The sequence below is a fragment of the Aulostomus chinensis genome, chromosome 16 (genome assembly GCF_037954235.1).
Source record: "Aulostomus chinensis isolate RoL2024-O1b breed Wild chromosome 16, RoL_Achi_v1.0, whole genome shotgun sequence".
Lineage (NCBI taxonomy): Eukaryota > Metazoa > Chordata > Actinopteri > Syngnathiformes > Aulostomidae > Aulostomus > Aulostomus chinensis.
Genome location: NC_141335.1, coordinates 18194720 through 18211512, shown reverse-complemented (window position 1 = coordinate 18211512; position 16793 = coordinate 18194720). Strand labels below are relative to the sequence as shown.

The window sequence follows — 16793 nt, the reverse complement described above, 5'->3', positions numbered from 1 at the left end:
TCATTGTATACTCAAACATAGGTGTGCACACAGTCACACACATAAAAAGTATCCATACAAGAGACTCAATTTGATGATGTTTTCTATCCAATGTGTTGTATTTATGCATTCTGACACTTTTCTCACCTTATACACCATCTAATAGCAAAATGACCTATAATTATACAGTTGACACATGTCTTTGCCTGAATGAGAGCATATTTAAAAAAGCTAGTCATATAATAGCCAAAACCTTGTGCCCCTCACCTCTACTGCCAAGGAATGATCATTTCGCACACATCAAGGCTTATACATTCACAATAGCTTCAGCATATGCTCCAATCATTAAATATGAAGAACATGCATAGCCTGTGAAATCTCTTTCCTGGGACCCCTAATGATATGTATGACCCATAGTCCTTTCAAATATATGTGTTGCTTTTTTGTTTAATACCAGCATGAGACTTGGGACTGATGTCAAGTTACAGCAATACATAGTTTTCTGATATATTTCACAGTCTCTAACATGCCCTCATTAATCCACAGCCTTAAAATTCAGTTTAATGGTTTAAGAACATATGTGCCCTTAACTGAATGCACATAAAACAACCATGACACACACTTGTTTCACATACTTGCCTGGTTTTCTCGGGCAAGTCTTAAAAGTGTATCCATTAGGTGGAAGATTAAGGCCTAATTGCCTCTGGCAGGCTGCCATCCATCAGGTGCAAAACCTCACACCAATAACTGCTTCTTCATGTCTGCTGCTGCATCATATTCTTTGTTGTGAATAATTATATTTTATTTATTTCATATATTTAAGGCTCTTGAATACGTTGACCTCCTACTACTTTAATTACTTGCTTTTATCAGTTACTCATCATTATTCATGCTGATTGTATTGACCAATATTACCAGGGCAAAGTCTTTGTATTTAAAAAAAAAACAAAAACTAAACCTGGCATAAACCTGACTCTGATCATGGCTTACAAAGTGGTCAATAGCTTCACAAAGATTTCCACTGTTGTCATTAGTCAAGTCTGCTGCTGACCTCTGGTGAAGTTTTTATCCCAAACTTTTTCTTTTCCCCTGACACACAAACCTTAAAACTTTCCAAATGTAAACATTTGGGAAATTCAACCAGTGTCTCATTTTGAGCCACATGACCACCCGGCTGTTAAATATGAGAGAAAAAGAGAAAAATATTTTCTTAACTTTATAACTCACAATGGGTAAAATGGGATTGAATGCGCATTGCAAAATAAATTCATTAAGCCTCTTCCATGGTTATATCTGTGGCACACTTTTGGATCACATAAGGAAGCTTTTTTTTAACCACACCATAATTCTAACAGATTCTGCATAGTGTAATTTTAAGTAAGTACAACCCCAATTGGGGAAGATTTTGGATTTGAGTGCATGAGGAGTTTACACAATCTCGGTGTATCAGAGGCTTCCAGGTTTGAAAAAAAATATGAGCAGAAAACCTGTAGTAGCCAGTGGAAGTGACTTGACCACAATTTTTTTCAAACTCACCTTCACCTTGTGCTTCAAAATGCATAAACCATGCCAGCTCTGCCTTTAAACCTGAATTCCTCCACAGTATACATAACAATGCACAAATGCAACCAGGTGATGACAAGCGTACCCCTACCAAGAGTACCCCTAGTTGTTGTAAGACCACTCAGGAATTGTATTTGCTGATATCTCCTGATATCTATGTTCTAACATTATTAAGAATCTGTCAAGATCAGTATCTGTAGTCCCCTTTTTTTTTTTTTTAATAAGCTTCCATTAAAAAAAAATCTTTTGTAAAACAGGCTTAAGTATTTCAGTAAAAAAAAAAAATCTAATTTATACATAACACTACAATGGCCGATAGACATGCCAAATATAAACCTCATGAGATTTCAAAAAATGGTGCATCTGATAAAAGTCCACGGATGTGCTGTCAAAATTCGGTGTCAGCCTTACGAACCAAATGGATGAGTGAAGATTTGGCCTTGAAACACTAGGTGAAGATAGATTTTTGTATTTAAAAAATAAGCTTTGTTTTCACGCTCAGGTCAGTGGACATTTTATATGGTGGCATTTGACTTAAGTATTTAAGTAAAAAGTCAGTGGACATTTTATGTGGCTGCGTTTGAGATCCTGGATGAAATACCGACAATTGTGTAGTATTGATGGATTTAATTTGACTGACAAGCAACTGTACAATCCAAAGGTCACAGTTACTGACTGGGGGGTAAAACCTAAAAGGCATGTCTCCATCAGCCGCAGAAAAAAAAATTCCAGCCAAAGTCAAAAGAGGCATTTCAAGTCAGCGTAAAATACAACAGAGGCAATTCTGAGGGCAGGCAAAAGATAAAACATAGTTGTCAGTAAATATAGCAGCGATGACAGGACGAACCCAATCTGGCAACGGGGATGGAAACCATTACTTCCAACCAGGCTGAAGCTTTGAAGATTGAAGAAATCTAGTGGTGGGATATCCAGCCCCCAACCAGGCTCCCCAGCAGAATCCATCACTACTCTCTCATTTGTACAGATGTCCAGCCAACTCGTGAGTGTGTATGCTGATGTCTGTGCGCACATCCACAATGTATACACTCGTTCTCTACCTAGGCACCCACGTTTCATCCTCGGCTCTCCCTGTGTTGTGTTTGTCAAGCTCTCCCAACTCCATTATTACCTACTGAAATGACAACTCATTTCCACAAATGTAATCCCTTCCCTTGCCTGTGTGAGGCTGTAAAGTAAACACAGACCTCTCAAAGGAAAGCACCTTGAAAGTTAGGTAGGGAGGCACTTCTACAAATTTGAAAAGGGAAAGTGAACATTAGACCCACAGAGTTAAGATGATAAAGACTGAGTGGATTTATTCAAAAGCATCAGTAAGGTACTGTATCCCAGTATAATTTGTGGGCATATGTTGTGTAATGCTGCAATGCCCCCCTGACAATCTCTGGCTTTGATCTCAGTCATCGTGTCAGTCAGTGCAGTGCAGTGCCTGAATTCTGTCATCTCTGATTTCTGACTGCTTTCTTTTAGAAAGGAAGACAGTATTAAAGCTATGTCATCTCAGTCAGTCACGCTGTCTGTCACCTCTATCATAGAGGTGACAGACAGCGTGACTGACTGATAGAGGCTCTATCAGCATTTTGTCTGTCATCACAGTCTGTCATCTCAGTCGGTCATTGCAGTCTGTCATCTCAGTCTGTCATTTTGTCCATCATCACAGCCATTCTGTCCATCATCAGAGTCAGTCATCTCAGTCTACATTAGCACTGTATCAGTCATCCTGGTCAGTTATCATGTCTTACATCTTATTCTGTCATTGCAGTCTGCCATCTCATTCTGTCATTGGAGTATTCCATCTTGTTCAGTTATACAGTCTGTCAGTCTGCCATCTCATTCTGTCATTGGAGTATTCCATCTTGTTCAGTTATACAGTCTGTCAGTCTGCCATCTCATTCTGTCATTGGAGTATTCCGTCTTGTTCAGTTATACAGTCTGTCAGTCTGCCATCTCATTCTGTCATTGGAGTATTCCATCTTGTTCAGTTATACAGTCTGTCAGTCTGCCATCTCATTCTGTCATTGGAGTATTCCATCTTGTTCAGTTATACAGTCTGTCAGTCTGCCATCTCATTCTGTCATTGGAGTATTCCGTCTTGTTCAGTTATACAGTCTGTCAGTCTGCCATCTCATTCTGTCATTGGAGTATTCCATCTTGTTCAGTTATACAGTCTGTCAGTCTGCCATCTCATTCTGTCATTGGAGTATTCCATCTTGTTCAGTTATACAGTCTGTCAGTCTGCCATCTCATTCTGTCATTGGAGTATTCCGTCTTGTTCAGTTATACAGTCTGTCAGTCTGCCATCTCATTCTGTCATTGGAGTATTCCATCTTGTTCAGTTATACAGTCTGTCAGTCTGCCATCTCATTCTGTCATTGGAGTATTCCATCTTGTTCAGTCATACTGTCTGTCAGTCTGCCATCTCATTCTGTCATTGGAGTATTCCATCTTGTTCAGTCATACTGTCTGTCAGTCTGCCATCTCATTCTGTCATTGGAGTATTCCATCTTGTTCAGTCATACTGTCTGTCAGTCTGCCATCTCATTCTGTCATTGGAGTATTCCATCTTGTTCAGTCATACTGTCTGTCACCTCAGTCTGCCGTCTTAGTCTGTCATCACACTCAACCATCTCGGTCTACATGAGAATACGCCTACCTGGGTGGTTGAGGTTCATCGCAGGCTCAAATGTCTGTAGATGTTAAAACATGATATGAGGTCCTGCCTGCGGAACAAAGTTAATTAAATGTTTAGATCAGTGGTTCTGAAATTTGTTGAGACACCCTGGTGTGACTGGAAATATTATAATACAATCTGGTCCCCACTTAGCTTTATATAATTGTTTTGTCAATCATGTTAATCATTTACATTAATTATTATTATGTACATATATTATCATTATTATTATTATTATTATTATTATTATTATTTATCTTACAAACATTTCATCATCATAAAATGCAAATGGATAATGATCTCATGCCACATCATTAATGGAAAAAGTAGCAGTACTTCCTGAGCAGTAGATTACATTCATTCATATGTAACTTTTGAGAAAGATGAGGATCAACGTTAATTAACCAGCACAAACACAGCTCTTCTGTCGCTGGTTACAATAACTCACATCAATATTCCACATTCAAAGCACTTGTTTTAAAGGTTTCTAATATTCAATTACTCATTTCAACACAGGGAAATCAGCAAAATACAAACCATGCCATTTAGAACAACCTTTGGAATAGATTGACAAGGTTACAAAGTGCAAGTGAATGCACAATGAAGTCATGCTTGCAGTAATTGGGATTTACTGTCTAGTGGAAGCTCCATCAATCTAGTTGTGAAGTGGAAACGCACAACTCCATCTCTCAGGTGTAGATGGTAGATGTGTCCTGCTGGGAGGTTTATTTGAAGTGAGGGGAGAACAAGTCCCGATGCAGGTGTTTACTCCTGTATGGGACGAGCAGCAGGGAACGTAGCTCTAAAAATATAACACAACCGAGAGCCCTTTCATCCAATCAGTCCGACTCGAGCGGTAGTTTTGAATTTGCTCCGATGCAGATGACGTCATCATTTGGGTTCAACTTCATCTGGGTTCAACACACACACACACACACACACACACACACACACACACACACACACACACACAGAGTCGACCGACTGTTCAGGGAACAGTGAACAGGGGTGAAAAGTAATCATAATACAACATACTGAACACTGACCTTCCCATGAATCTTTTAACTGGCAGCATAATCTATGCTCCACCCACTGAGAGATCAGTCAAGTTTCAGTTTTAAGCTTATGATACATTCTGTCAGCTGAATACATTTAAAACCCACTCAATCTACATATTATACAAATTCTTATAACTAAATTCCCAAATTGCATGTGATGGACCCAATAGCCACATTTGTGTGTACTTTAGTAGGATCATATAAAAAAAGATGTGTGTTTTGCTTTCATTTATTGAATTGGTGTTTAAAAAAAGTCTGATGGGTCTTTAAGTGAATAGAAAACAGTGTTTTCTTTTCCTAAGTATTTTTTCCCTGTACTTTCTCAGTTATACTAATAAAAATGTGCCCCGCTTCTCAAGGCAAGTAAAAGTCAGCTGTTTGCCACCAACCTCCCACTGACACAAACATCTTCAATGTCACAGCAGTCCTAAAGCGGCTGAAAATATGGTCAGGAAATTCGCTTAATAGGATCATCACCATAGAGAATGGCTCTCTTGTTGTTAAGGTGTGTTTGTTTGCGCAAGTTTTGCCACAGGATCTATTCTCATCATTTGCATGAACTTTTTTCCCCCTGTGAGGAGAATTTCTTTCCGCCATTTCTTTCCATTATCAACCAGCTGAAGTTACAATCATTGCTGGTTTGTACCTGTCGTGGAAGTCCCACACATGGCGGAAAACCAAACGCCACCATATCTGGATCCATGACACAATCCGGAGGTGCACACAGCTGGGTGAAGTTCACCGCCTTCTCCAGGAAATGCACCGGTCTCTGTGCTTGGGTGACATAGTGTCGTAAAGCTCGGGGGTGACCACAAACTGCGACGACTAGTCCTCCATTTTCTGACTCAACACTACACCAGGACTGTTGACGTCACTAACGTCACTGACACCAGGGGAATCAAAACGCTGATAGGCTCTCTCGACACAGCGTCATGCAAATATGTCGCTCAAGTGGAATATTTTCAACTTGCGTATAGACTATTCGCATCACGTTATTTGCGTCATTGGCGCCACCCAACAAGAATACATGCGAATTTGCATCTACCCGCCTCTCTATATAGACTTTACATGTAATCTTAATATGTGAAAAATTCACACCGCAGTTGGTGTGAATATATCTTTACAAGTCCACTGACAGATGGATCACATTTATCATCATTTATGGTCTGTATAGCACCCTGCTCAAACAATCTATAACTAAGAAAACTGATCAAATATGAATCATGATGCTTTTTTCTGCATTGCCTTTTTACTCGACTCAAATGTTTCAGAAACATACTGTAAAATAAGATGGTTTGGCCAATCTGTTGGACACAGTTAAAATGCCGCTCAACTACACAGCATATCACCAGTTAGTTCGCTACCAGTCAGAGTGATCAGTGATCTCATATGTATTGATACAAAGCCACAGTGGAAGTCAGCGCCATATGCCACTTTGTGCTAATTCAATTTGAACAAGCTGCCACCAATGGGAAATTCCATCACCCGATCACTGACCAATGGTATAATCGATCATCATTCAGGCACTCAGAAACAGAGCCGTTTATAGTGCTAGCCCTCCATTCAACCAAATAATAGCTCAGGGAAATGTCTAGCCCCCGGGGAACCTTCGCTTTCTGACAATGTGACAATGCCTCCAGAAAGAATAGCCTTGCTCAAGACCCTGAGACAAACTTGGACTGTACATTGCTAGTGCCTCAAGAAAATGCAGTATTGAGTCTGATGTCTGGGGGATGTCTGGGTCCAATGGTCCAGCTTATGAGATGAGAGTCAAAATGACTGAGATGACAGAATTCTGATATCAGTATGTGACATGATTATCTCAACAACCATTCATCCAGTGGGCATTGCTGGTGCCTCAATAAAGGGGGCATTTTGACCACATTTTCAGAGTAAATGAGCCCTTTAATTGACTTGAATGTTTTGTATTCAAGATCTGTCAGGCTTCTCTTTGAGGTCAACGTGGCAATGTGTTTCATATCACCATTATTAATGCAACAGACTGAGTTTGATCAGTCTGAATTCTGTCACCAAATGGTAACACAAACATTAACTTTGGAATTGCCTTGTACTAGTTGAAAGACAGGCACTTGATAGTTAAAGTTATAAAATTAAAAGAATAAATAAATTCAACAGGATATTATTGTCCTCTGCTTCTGTCTATCTTTGTAGGTATTTAGCCTTTGAACAACATTTTCAATATGGTAAAAACAATAAATGGAAGCATGAACCTTGCAGGGTGGTCTGGCAACAGTCTAACAGTGCCAGAAATTACATTTATATAACCACAATAACAGCAATGAAATATTTATGGCAGTTATGCAGTTAATAACGCAAAACTGATGCAAAATAGTCAATTTCTGAACCTATGGTATAGCTGGCTAACCACATATGCTCTATGTGAGAGTCACGTTCTCTCATCAAATAGGCCTATGATGTAACAGGAAGAGCTGAATTTAGGTACAGTGATCTGCTTCAGCTTCCATAATCACTGCTCCTGCTGCTGAGTAGATAAACCATTGCACCTGGGTTTTTGGCAAATGGTGAGTAAGGGCACTGGGAGTCAGCCCCACATTCACTACATGATCACATTCTGGCCAAGAACTCGACAGGGTCTTGCCACAGATCGGCAAGGGCTCAGCCATGGAGGAAAAGGAAATTAAAGGTGACGTGGTCTTCTCGTTGAAAAAACTAGTACAGTGCCATTGTTTGAGCGGGGGCCAGAACAATGGCGTTCTTAAACGCATCTCCAAGTGCCCTCACCTTGTCAGCCTCATTTTTCTGCCACTACTTTTTCAGCACCACAAAAATCAAAGCACAGCGTCATACATCTGGAACTTGACCTTCAGACATCGTTTCCCCCCTAGTGAAAGAAATATACCTGGTTTCCAGCTGGCTACATTTATCTGTACTAAGTCTGCGTCAAAGAGTCAAGGCAGCCAATAAGTGACTTCACTGACATCCTGCTCTCTGCTTTATGATGGTGCCTTTTCAGGTACCCAGCTACCATCTGGTGAATTGACACTCTCAGTTGTTGTTACAACACAGCTCAACTCCAGTCCTTCCACTGGTGTATTGGTCCTTTTCCATCATGTCATTCTATTGGGAGACAGCCTGTATCTTTTTCTAACCAATGTTTTTTTTTCTCAAATGGCAATGACGTGACAAAGCATGTTGTCAGAAGAAAAGTGAATAGGATTTGCATCACTATGTTTGTGCCATTATAGAGTATATTTCTGATCGTATGTTCTCATGTTCTCTTTGACCACCAGAACTATAAGGCTTTCTGAGCTGACAGACCAGCCAAAGTCAAAGGGATCTGTCTACTCCCAGAACCTGAGCGACACTTGCGTGAGGCAGCTCTTCAACCAGGTTAGCCTGAATTTGCCTGTCAGAGATAATTTCAGATACTATGTAATCAAGATGTACCAGGATCCAAATATGACTCTAGATAAGCATGAATAACAACATACATACAGATTTTGTTAACATCTATCAAACTATGTTACTATCCAAATATTAAGATATAGAAATGGAGAATGATGTCTCATAACACCCAAATGATGCAGAGTCACCAGAAGGGTGTGGGACAGTTTGACTTAAACTAACTCAATCTTATCAAACTTGGTATTTGCATGGCTGGTGCCTGAAAGAAGTGCAGTGCTGTTTGAAATCTGGGGTCTTAATGTCTGTGGTCTGAGGGTATAGGGTCTTACCCCTAATATGTACCGTTCATACTTACTTATGTATAGAGAAAGCAGGGTGTGACAACAATTCCTTCACTGAAAAGGCTATGTAAAAGGAACTGCCAAGTTGATGTACCATGAAAAACTTGGGGTGGCAAACAGGAAACCAACACCCGTAGGGCTTGATAGCACAAGCATTTCACTTGCATTTTGAACGAAAAATAGATGTGTGCATAATGTAAATGTGCAAGGAGAAAAAAAAAATTGCCCCACTCACGAACTATTTTTTTCACTCATCGAAAATGAGCGCCACAGCACCAGACCGATGCTGTGCGATCTGCTACTGTCTCCGTCATGCTCTGGATGTATTGCTGTTTATGGCCTGATTGCAGCCACTCCTGACATAGCTTGTGACTCCACCAGAGGAACCACACGACTCAGTGCTTCACAGAGAATATGCAAAAGTTTTGTTCGACAGCAGGTGCATCAAGTTGCCCATAGTAGATCAAGTCAGCCAAGAAGTCCCCACAGAAATGACTGGGTGAACCCACAATTTTCTTAAAATAGCAAACTCCCAATTGTCAAAACAGACAAGAAAGGATGAATTATGTACATGATAGAAACACATGAACCAAGAGAAAATGATCAAATCCACATAATCTCAGTAAGAAACTGCAAGAGTAATATTTTCTGTAATTCTGAAAATAACATTTTAAATTGAAAGAGAGTGGATTTTTTCATCTTTAATATTCTGGTAAGTATAGTTATTCGAGGGAATCCTCAAAAAGTAGTAACAGCAGGTTCCACTTACAAAAAATTGGAATCAGCCAAGAAAAATGCAATTAGTCCATCTCTAGTGTCTATATGTGGCCTTGTGATGGCCTGGCGATCTGTCCAGGGTGTACCCAGTGACAGCTGGGACAGTCTCCAGCCCCCCAAAACCCTGAAAACAGGATAAGCGGTTGACTATGGGTGAATGAATGGAACACATGTGCTCCTTGGGGAAAAAGGAAAACCGTGAACTATCTCCAGCTGTGTCAGGGTTTATGAAACTCATCCACGACCTTTTTTATACATGTTGACTGCATATGATATAATAGTCAATAGGGTTACATAGAGGGTATGTTAATGCATTGCGATGTGGTATCAGATCCATTTGATGAGTGTGTGAGTATGTTATTTTTATTGTACATGCTAGGATACTGTAAACAAAATGTCACAGGCTTAATGAAAGATAGCATGGGCTTCGATTCTGCTGATTATCCACCTGTGGAACATTATCATATCTATTTATACATATTATATTTAGACATTGTCTTTTATTAATTTATTTTTTTTTGTGGGTTAGAGGCTTAAAAAAGAGCCAATTAAGGGTTAGAGGCTTAAAAAAGAATCAATTAAGGGTTCAGTATCTTGCTCGAGGATACTTTGACATGGTCACCGGGGAAAGTGAGGATCGAACCAGCAACCCTTCGGTTGCTAGACAGCCACTCTACCACTGAGCAATGCTGCCCGAAATTAAATGTCATGTGGTTGAAAGTACATTGGGAACATGTGACAATGTGTATAGGAATACATTTTTCATGTCCAAAGATTTTTTTTTTCCTGTTTGAACAGTAATTTAGGTAAAATCATGGAATCTTTTTCTGTTAAATGAGCTTATAATTGATGCCATGACTTAGTCGCAGCATCAATCCAAAATTGGAATGTTTTGTACATCCATATAAGCATATCACACATTCACTATGCAAACGCACACACAGGTTGTTGTCTCCCCGACGCACTCAGGGTGATAAACAACAATTAAAAAAGAATCTTCCAGCAGCCTGCCCACCAATCCATCCCTCACTCTCAGCCACATCATATGTGACTGGTTTAATCGCAGGCCAATCACTGCCAGGTCACAATTAATAAAAGACACAACAGCCGCAAATAAACAAGTCCAAATTGCTCCCTTAATCGAATGATGCAAACATTGGTGAGTTACAAAAGTTCACTGCTGCCACTGACAATTTCCTAATTGTATTCACTCATTCATGGCAATTTTATTAACATGGAGTGAATGTCTTCTGCCCTTCCACTGTCACAGCACCGGGGATCTAATTTCATTATTTTCCACAAGATTTGCTTGACTACTGCCGCCATGCAAGTGGCGTGCCATGGCCAGATGTTTATGCTATTTAGATGAGGAAGCAAAGCCTGTTGGGTAAACATAATTAAAGAAAGTTGAAGCCTTCCTTTTTTTTCCTTCAACTTTTCCTCTCTCTTGCCCTCTCTTTGTCTCCCTACCTCCCTTCCTATAAGTCTCTTTCATTCTTAAGTTTACTTCATTAGACAAATTACAATTAACATCAGAGGCACATGTTTCTCAAAACAGGGGCACAAGGCCTGCATGGAGGTCTGGGTAAGCACAGAACTGTGACACAGTGGACAGCAGATACAAACAGAATATGCAAAGATAGTTTGGCCTACACTTAACTTGCAAATGTTTGTATTTATTCACAAATACATCAGTAAGGAAATGAGCTGAACAGAAAAAAACATGATTGTGCTTAAGTCACTGTTTACTGAGTACTTGGGGGGCTCTTGAATCAGTCACAGTTCCCTCCTACCTGTGTAGCTGGTGAATCCAAACACCATTGACCTGTAGCCCACTTGATGTGTCTTTATTAAAATCATCACCCAGTGCAGCTCAATCAAACAAACATTGTTGTCCATGCCTGTTGCATGCTAAATAACAAGGGAGACAGAGTAACAGAGAAAGACAGAGAGTGAGAGAGAAAGAATTGAATCACTCATGTCATACAGCTAATAACCCTGTCTCACTCTCTGAGAGTCAGCGCTATAAAAATAAGTAAAAACAATACAGCAAAAGCATTCTATTAAGTCCAATATGACAGTGTGTTACAAGAGGTCATTAGAAGATTAAGTAAACCAATATAGGCACGTTTCATTGCAGTGGTCATTTACATGTAATTACTCCATCAGAAGTGATTATACAGGGGATGCTTTGGGCTTGTCAAGCCATACGCACACTCAGTATGTGTGTACACATAAATTGAGTTATGTCATGCTAAGGAGGGAGCGTAATCTCAGAAATAGGAGCAAAGGCACAACAGCTTCTGTTTGCTGTCTTTTTGTTTTCCTTTAGAAGGAGAATTTATTCGTTCTCATTTTGCAGTGTGATTTGGGAGGTGCCTCGCTCATAAAAAGCCCTCATTGTAACCACCAGAAGCAGAAGCATTCATTTAGTCCATTTGATTGAAAACACCCCATTCTCTGTGTGCATTTCAGCCACGCGCAGCCGGCTTGATGGCTGAAATATGCTTTGCGGCTCCAGCCATACAGGCACTTTTTAAGTATGCAGCGTGCAGCACATTCGATACCCTTTAGTGCACACGAACTGAGTAGCTGTCAAAAATACAACAGGCAACTCAAGTAATTATGCAGATTTATGCAAAACATTAACAAGAAGAATTAAAGGCACAAATGAGGTGGCTACACTTGAATTGTTAAGATTATGAATAATTACCATGAATCTTTTTACTCTTAATATAACTTGTTTTTGATAAACAAAGCCTTAATTATCGGAATACTTTGGAGGATTCCGGTGACCTTCATTAATCTTAGACAACAAGTCTCCGTTGAGACTTGAGATGAGGCCTGCACACTCATACACATACACACATGCCCACACTCACTCTCACACACACACACACACACACACACACACACACACACTCATATAAGGTAAGCATGCACACATGGTGGCGCATATGCTAACTAGCCACTTCAGCCTGGAGCGAGTAGAAAGACAGGTATGTCTCCTAGTTAAGACAAGAGAGCTTTTCACACTCCCTGGTGTGTCCAGGTATGCAAAGCCAGAAGGACAGCTGCACGGGCACATACACACACACACTTTCACACAGCAGGTGACTCAGATGCTCCTTTGAGAATTGGCAGCACCACGTCCTTCACTAATTACAATTACAACTCACTTCCCTCCCCTTTCCACTTTCCTTCAACTTTGGACATGAATATTCCAGTAGATCCATTGTGCATTGGACACGGTGCTCAATATGTCCCATAATTAAAAGTATGATGTGCAAGATGAAAATACTAAGGGTGCTCAAACTCTGCACAGAGGCTGCTGTAGCAAAGGGAAAAAAATACATTTAGATTTTTTTCCTCCAATTAAAAAATAATTGAGTTGGAAAGAAGAGCAAAAACTGTGTACAACCTCATGTTTTTACATGTCAGCACCACAATAAAACTCCCTCATTCTCTCTCACTATTTTTTTTCTTCTTGCTTCAAAATATCTTAATCCAAAAAAAAAAAATTCCAACTCATATTCTTATCTCAGTTTATGGAAAATGGATAATGGAAATGCGCTGATAACTCAGACATGAAGAGCAATCTTTAGGGTTAGAGGTCTTTGTTGAGCACATTCTGGCATGGGAATTCGTGAATATGAAGGGTTTGAGCCATAATGCACCATAGCAACAATGACTTCCTTAAAGTATAACACTGACTGGATCAATGTAGTTAGCATTGCATTATCACTAGTAGCTGTTGGCTCACTCTCAAACATCTGGATGACCTCTACTTTTGTTGTTTGAACTTTGAAATATCCTGTCAGCTCAGGAATTTTCTGTCAAGATGAGAGCGCCTTTTCTTGTTAAATTTAAACATGCTTGGGCTTCACTTCCGTGTTTCTTTCCTTACAAGAGAGACTTTTGGTCCCGAAGAAAATTTCTGCTCAGCCTTCAAATTGCACCTGCATGGAAACAATATCATAACACCAACTACTCATTGAAAAATAAATAAAGGATTTAACTATCACAGATTGGCTTTCATTAATTATTTAATTGATTTAACACCTGCAGGCACAGCAGCAGACTTGCCAACAGACACAAGCACGCGCACACACACACACACACACGCAAAAGCAACAGTCGGGAGGAGTTGGCTTATTCCTCTTTTTTGCCCTTTGATCCTCATGGCCACAAATATCAATGTCTCTGCTCTCTTTCTGCATTGTCATATCAGTTTCACAACTTCTTCAAGAGTAGCCACACTTATATTCACCAGCTCTCCTCTATTTTTCCTGGCTCCCACTCCCTATTTTTTTCATTCTGTTCACTCTGGTGCTCACTGGGTCATGGTCATTGTTTACAGTGCACCTTGGCTCCTACTGACCAGGTAATACAAGTGACTGCAATTACTTTAGTTAATAAATTATAGTGTAGGAGTTCTCTAAGGTGGCACGGTGGTGCACTGTGGCCTCACAGCAAGAAGGTTCCAGGTTTGAGTCCCGGCTCAAGCACGGGATCTTTCTGTGTGGAGTTTGAATGTTCTCCCTGTGCCTGTGTGGGTTCTCTCTGGGTACTCCGGCTTCTTCCCACAGTCCAAAGACATGCGATTTGGACCCAGGCTAATTGGATACTTTAAATTGATCATAGGTATGACTGTGAATGTGAATGGTTGTCGGTCTCTATGTGTTGGCCCTGCAATGGACTCGCAACCTGTCCAGGGTCAACACCGCCTCTCACCCGAAAGCTGCTGGGATAGGCTCCAGCCCCCGGCGACCCTTCATAAGCGGAAGAAAATGGATGGATAGAAGATTGTATTTCGTCTTTTATTTAGATATAAACTAAAGCCCTAATACATCCATGGGTCAAGAACAATTACTCAGCTAAATACCTAAATATATCAATATAAAATGAATAAACATCAATCATTAAGAAATAAATGGTATGAATAACTATTAATATCTCTTCGAATTTGATGATTATGTGTTGGTGATGAAAGTAAGTGATGACTTTGCATCCTTTGATGCTTCAACAATTAGGCCTTGTCCCTTGGGTATTGGGGCCTCAGGGGTTCTGTCAATCAAATCTCTGTTGATTGTTTTTATTTAGCTGACATGTTTTTTCATTCACGCTCTGTCTCACTCTCTCTCTATCTCTCTCTCTCTCTCTCACACGCACACACACACACACACACAAACTTCTCTGTACCCTCACGCTGTTATATTTCATGAAGAATTTCATCAGACATATATGACTACACATGCTTTTGTAGCATTAGTTAGCAAGAGCAGACCAAAGTGATACATAAAGGCCAATATATGTTGATATTCACACACTACACACACACACACACACACACACACACACACACACACACACATACACACACACACATATATTCATTAAGTAACCTGTTCAGGGTAATGGATAATGTCCCTACTAGCATGGACTGTAATGAACAAACTGCTACTCCAATTGGCAAAGTGAAATATATTAAAATCACACAAAAGGATATATTTCAATTTGTATGAAAGCAATGTGTATAAATCATTATAAAGCAGAGATTTACAAAGAGGGAGGGGTTTCTCCCCAGGGGGGCACAAAACACATTCTGAGGAGCTTCAGTAAATTGAAGTGAAAGAATATTACACAATGATTTCCATTGTTTCTCAAAAAAGGAAAGTCATGTTATTACTAGTAATTTTAATGATTTGGTTAAAGTGATATTGTAGTTCAGAGCTACCACAGTTTCGGGAGGTTTATGGTACTGTATATCCACTACTCCAGGATAACAGGCTTTAGCCCAACAATTTGGTGTTTGGTCATTCATTGCCTGGCCTGGCTGTAGCTGGACAAATTGATTCAGATTTATCGTTCAGAGCATTGTATCTAGAGTATTGACTGACCTCATCTAATTGAAACACGGTAATTGCAACTCAATTATGTTATTGGTTGATCTGGTGCCAGGTGAGGGAACAGGATCGGTTTGCATCACAAAACACCTCCCCTCCTTCCCACCCTTTTACAAAACCAGCATCTCCCCCAGCCAGTAGACTAGAAAAGGCAGTTGACGCCCTCAGGTGCTAATCCAGTCAGAGGTGAATACTCATTTGAAGATGTTTTCTCAGGCCTTAACTGTAATTTGTTTACTTTGTTGTAATACATAGACTGCTCCCAAGCTCTCTTGGTCTTGCATTTTGCTCCTTCCTCTGGCACTGTCACCTGTGAAGCAGTCATTGTTCTCTATCCAGCACCTATGTGACATTGGACAGTCTGTTTCTTTTTATAAGATAGTCAGAGGGAGCAACTCCAAAGCCGTATCAGCGTGCTGCACCAGTGAAGCAGCACTTTTCAACCTTAAGCTTCTCATGAAAGAGTTTTCAGAATAATGAAAACAAAATATATGGCGTATGGGGAGTGAAACCAATGGCTAAAACTGAACCTTGGTGTTTGCTTCACAGCATTGGGGAGGGGAAGTAATTCCTGTACCGTTTTCAATGTTGCAATACCAGTAATATCATGAGTATCACAACGATGTTATCAGCTTGCTCTTTTAACCCAAGTTCTTCTACCTCTGTGGGCTTCCATAAAGATGGGTGTTTACTCTTCTTCTGCACAGGATGTGCCATTAGCACGCTACCTACCTACCTCCTGAAGAACAAGTCTATATATTGGAGAGTTTTGAGTATAAAAAATCTATTCCTGTAAATAGAAACAGTGGAGTTATAGGTTTGGGAAGGCCATGGCTCAGAGGCAGAGTGGCCATGTAGCAATGGAAGAGTCATTGATTTGATCCTCACTTCCCCTGGTGACCATGTCAACATGTCCTTGAGCAAGATACTGAACCCATAATAGCTCCTGATGAGTAGGTTGGCACCCTGCATGGGAGCCTTCATCATCAGCATGGGAGTATGTGTGTGAATGGGTGAATAAGACGACACTGTAAAATGCTTAGAGTGTCACTAAGGTAGACAGGTGATATATAAAAATGACTCCATTTATGGG

At 40.2% G+C, this 16793-nt stretch overlaps 1 long non-coding RNA gene across 8 annotated transcripts in view; it reads right to left on the bottom strand.

Annotated features, from left to right (window-relative positions):
- The window catches only part of LOC147247724 (uncharacterized), a 361363-nt gene that overhangs the window by 299001 nt on the left and 45569 nt on the right, over positions 1-16793 (bottom strand). For 6 of the 8 annotated variants that reach the window (XR_015109542.1, XR_015109538.1, XR_015109539.1 and 3 more), the window contains exon 3: positions 4214-4280. The exons of the other annotated variants lie outside the window; for them this stretch is intronic. This is a non-coding gene — a long non-coding RNA (uncharacterized LOC147247724). The remainder of the gene's footprint in view (positions 1-4213; positions 4281-16793) is intronic. 8 annotated transcript variants of the gene reach the window in all.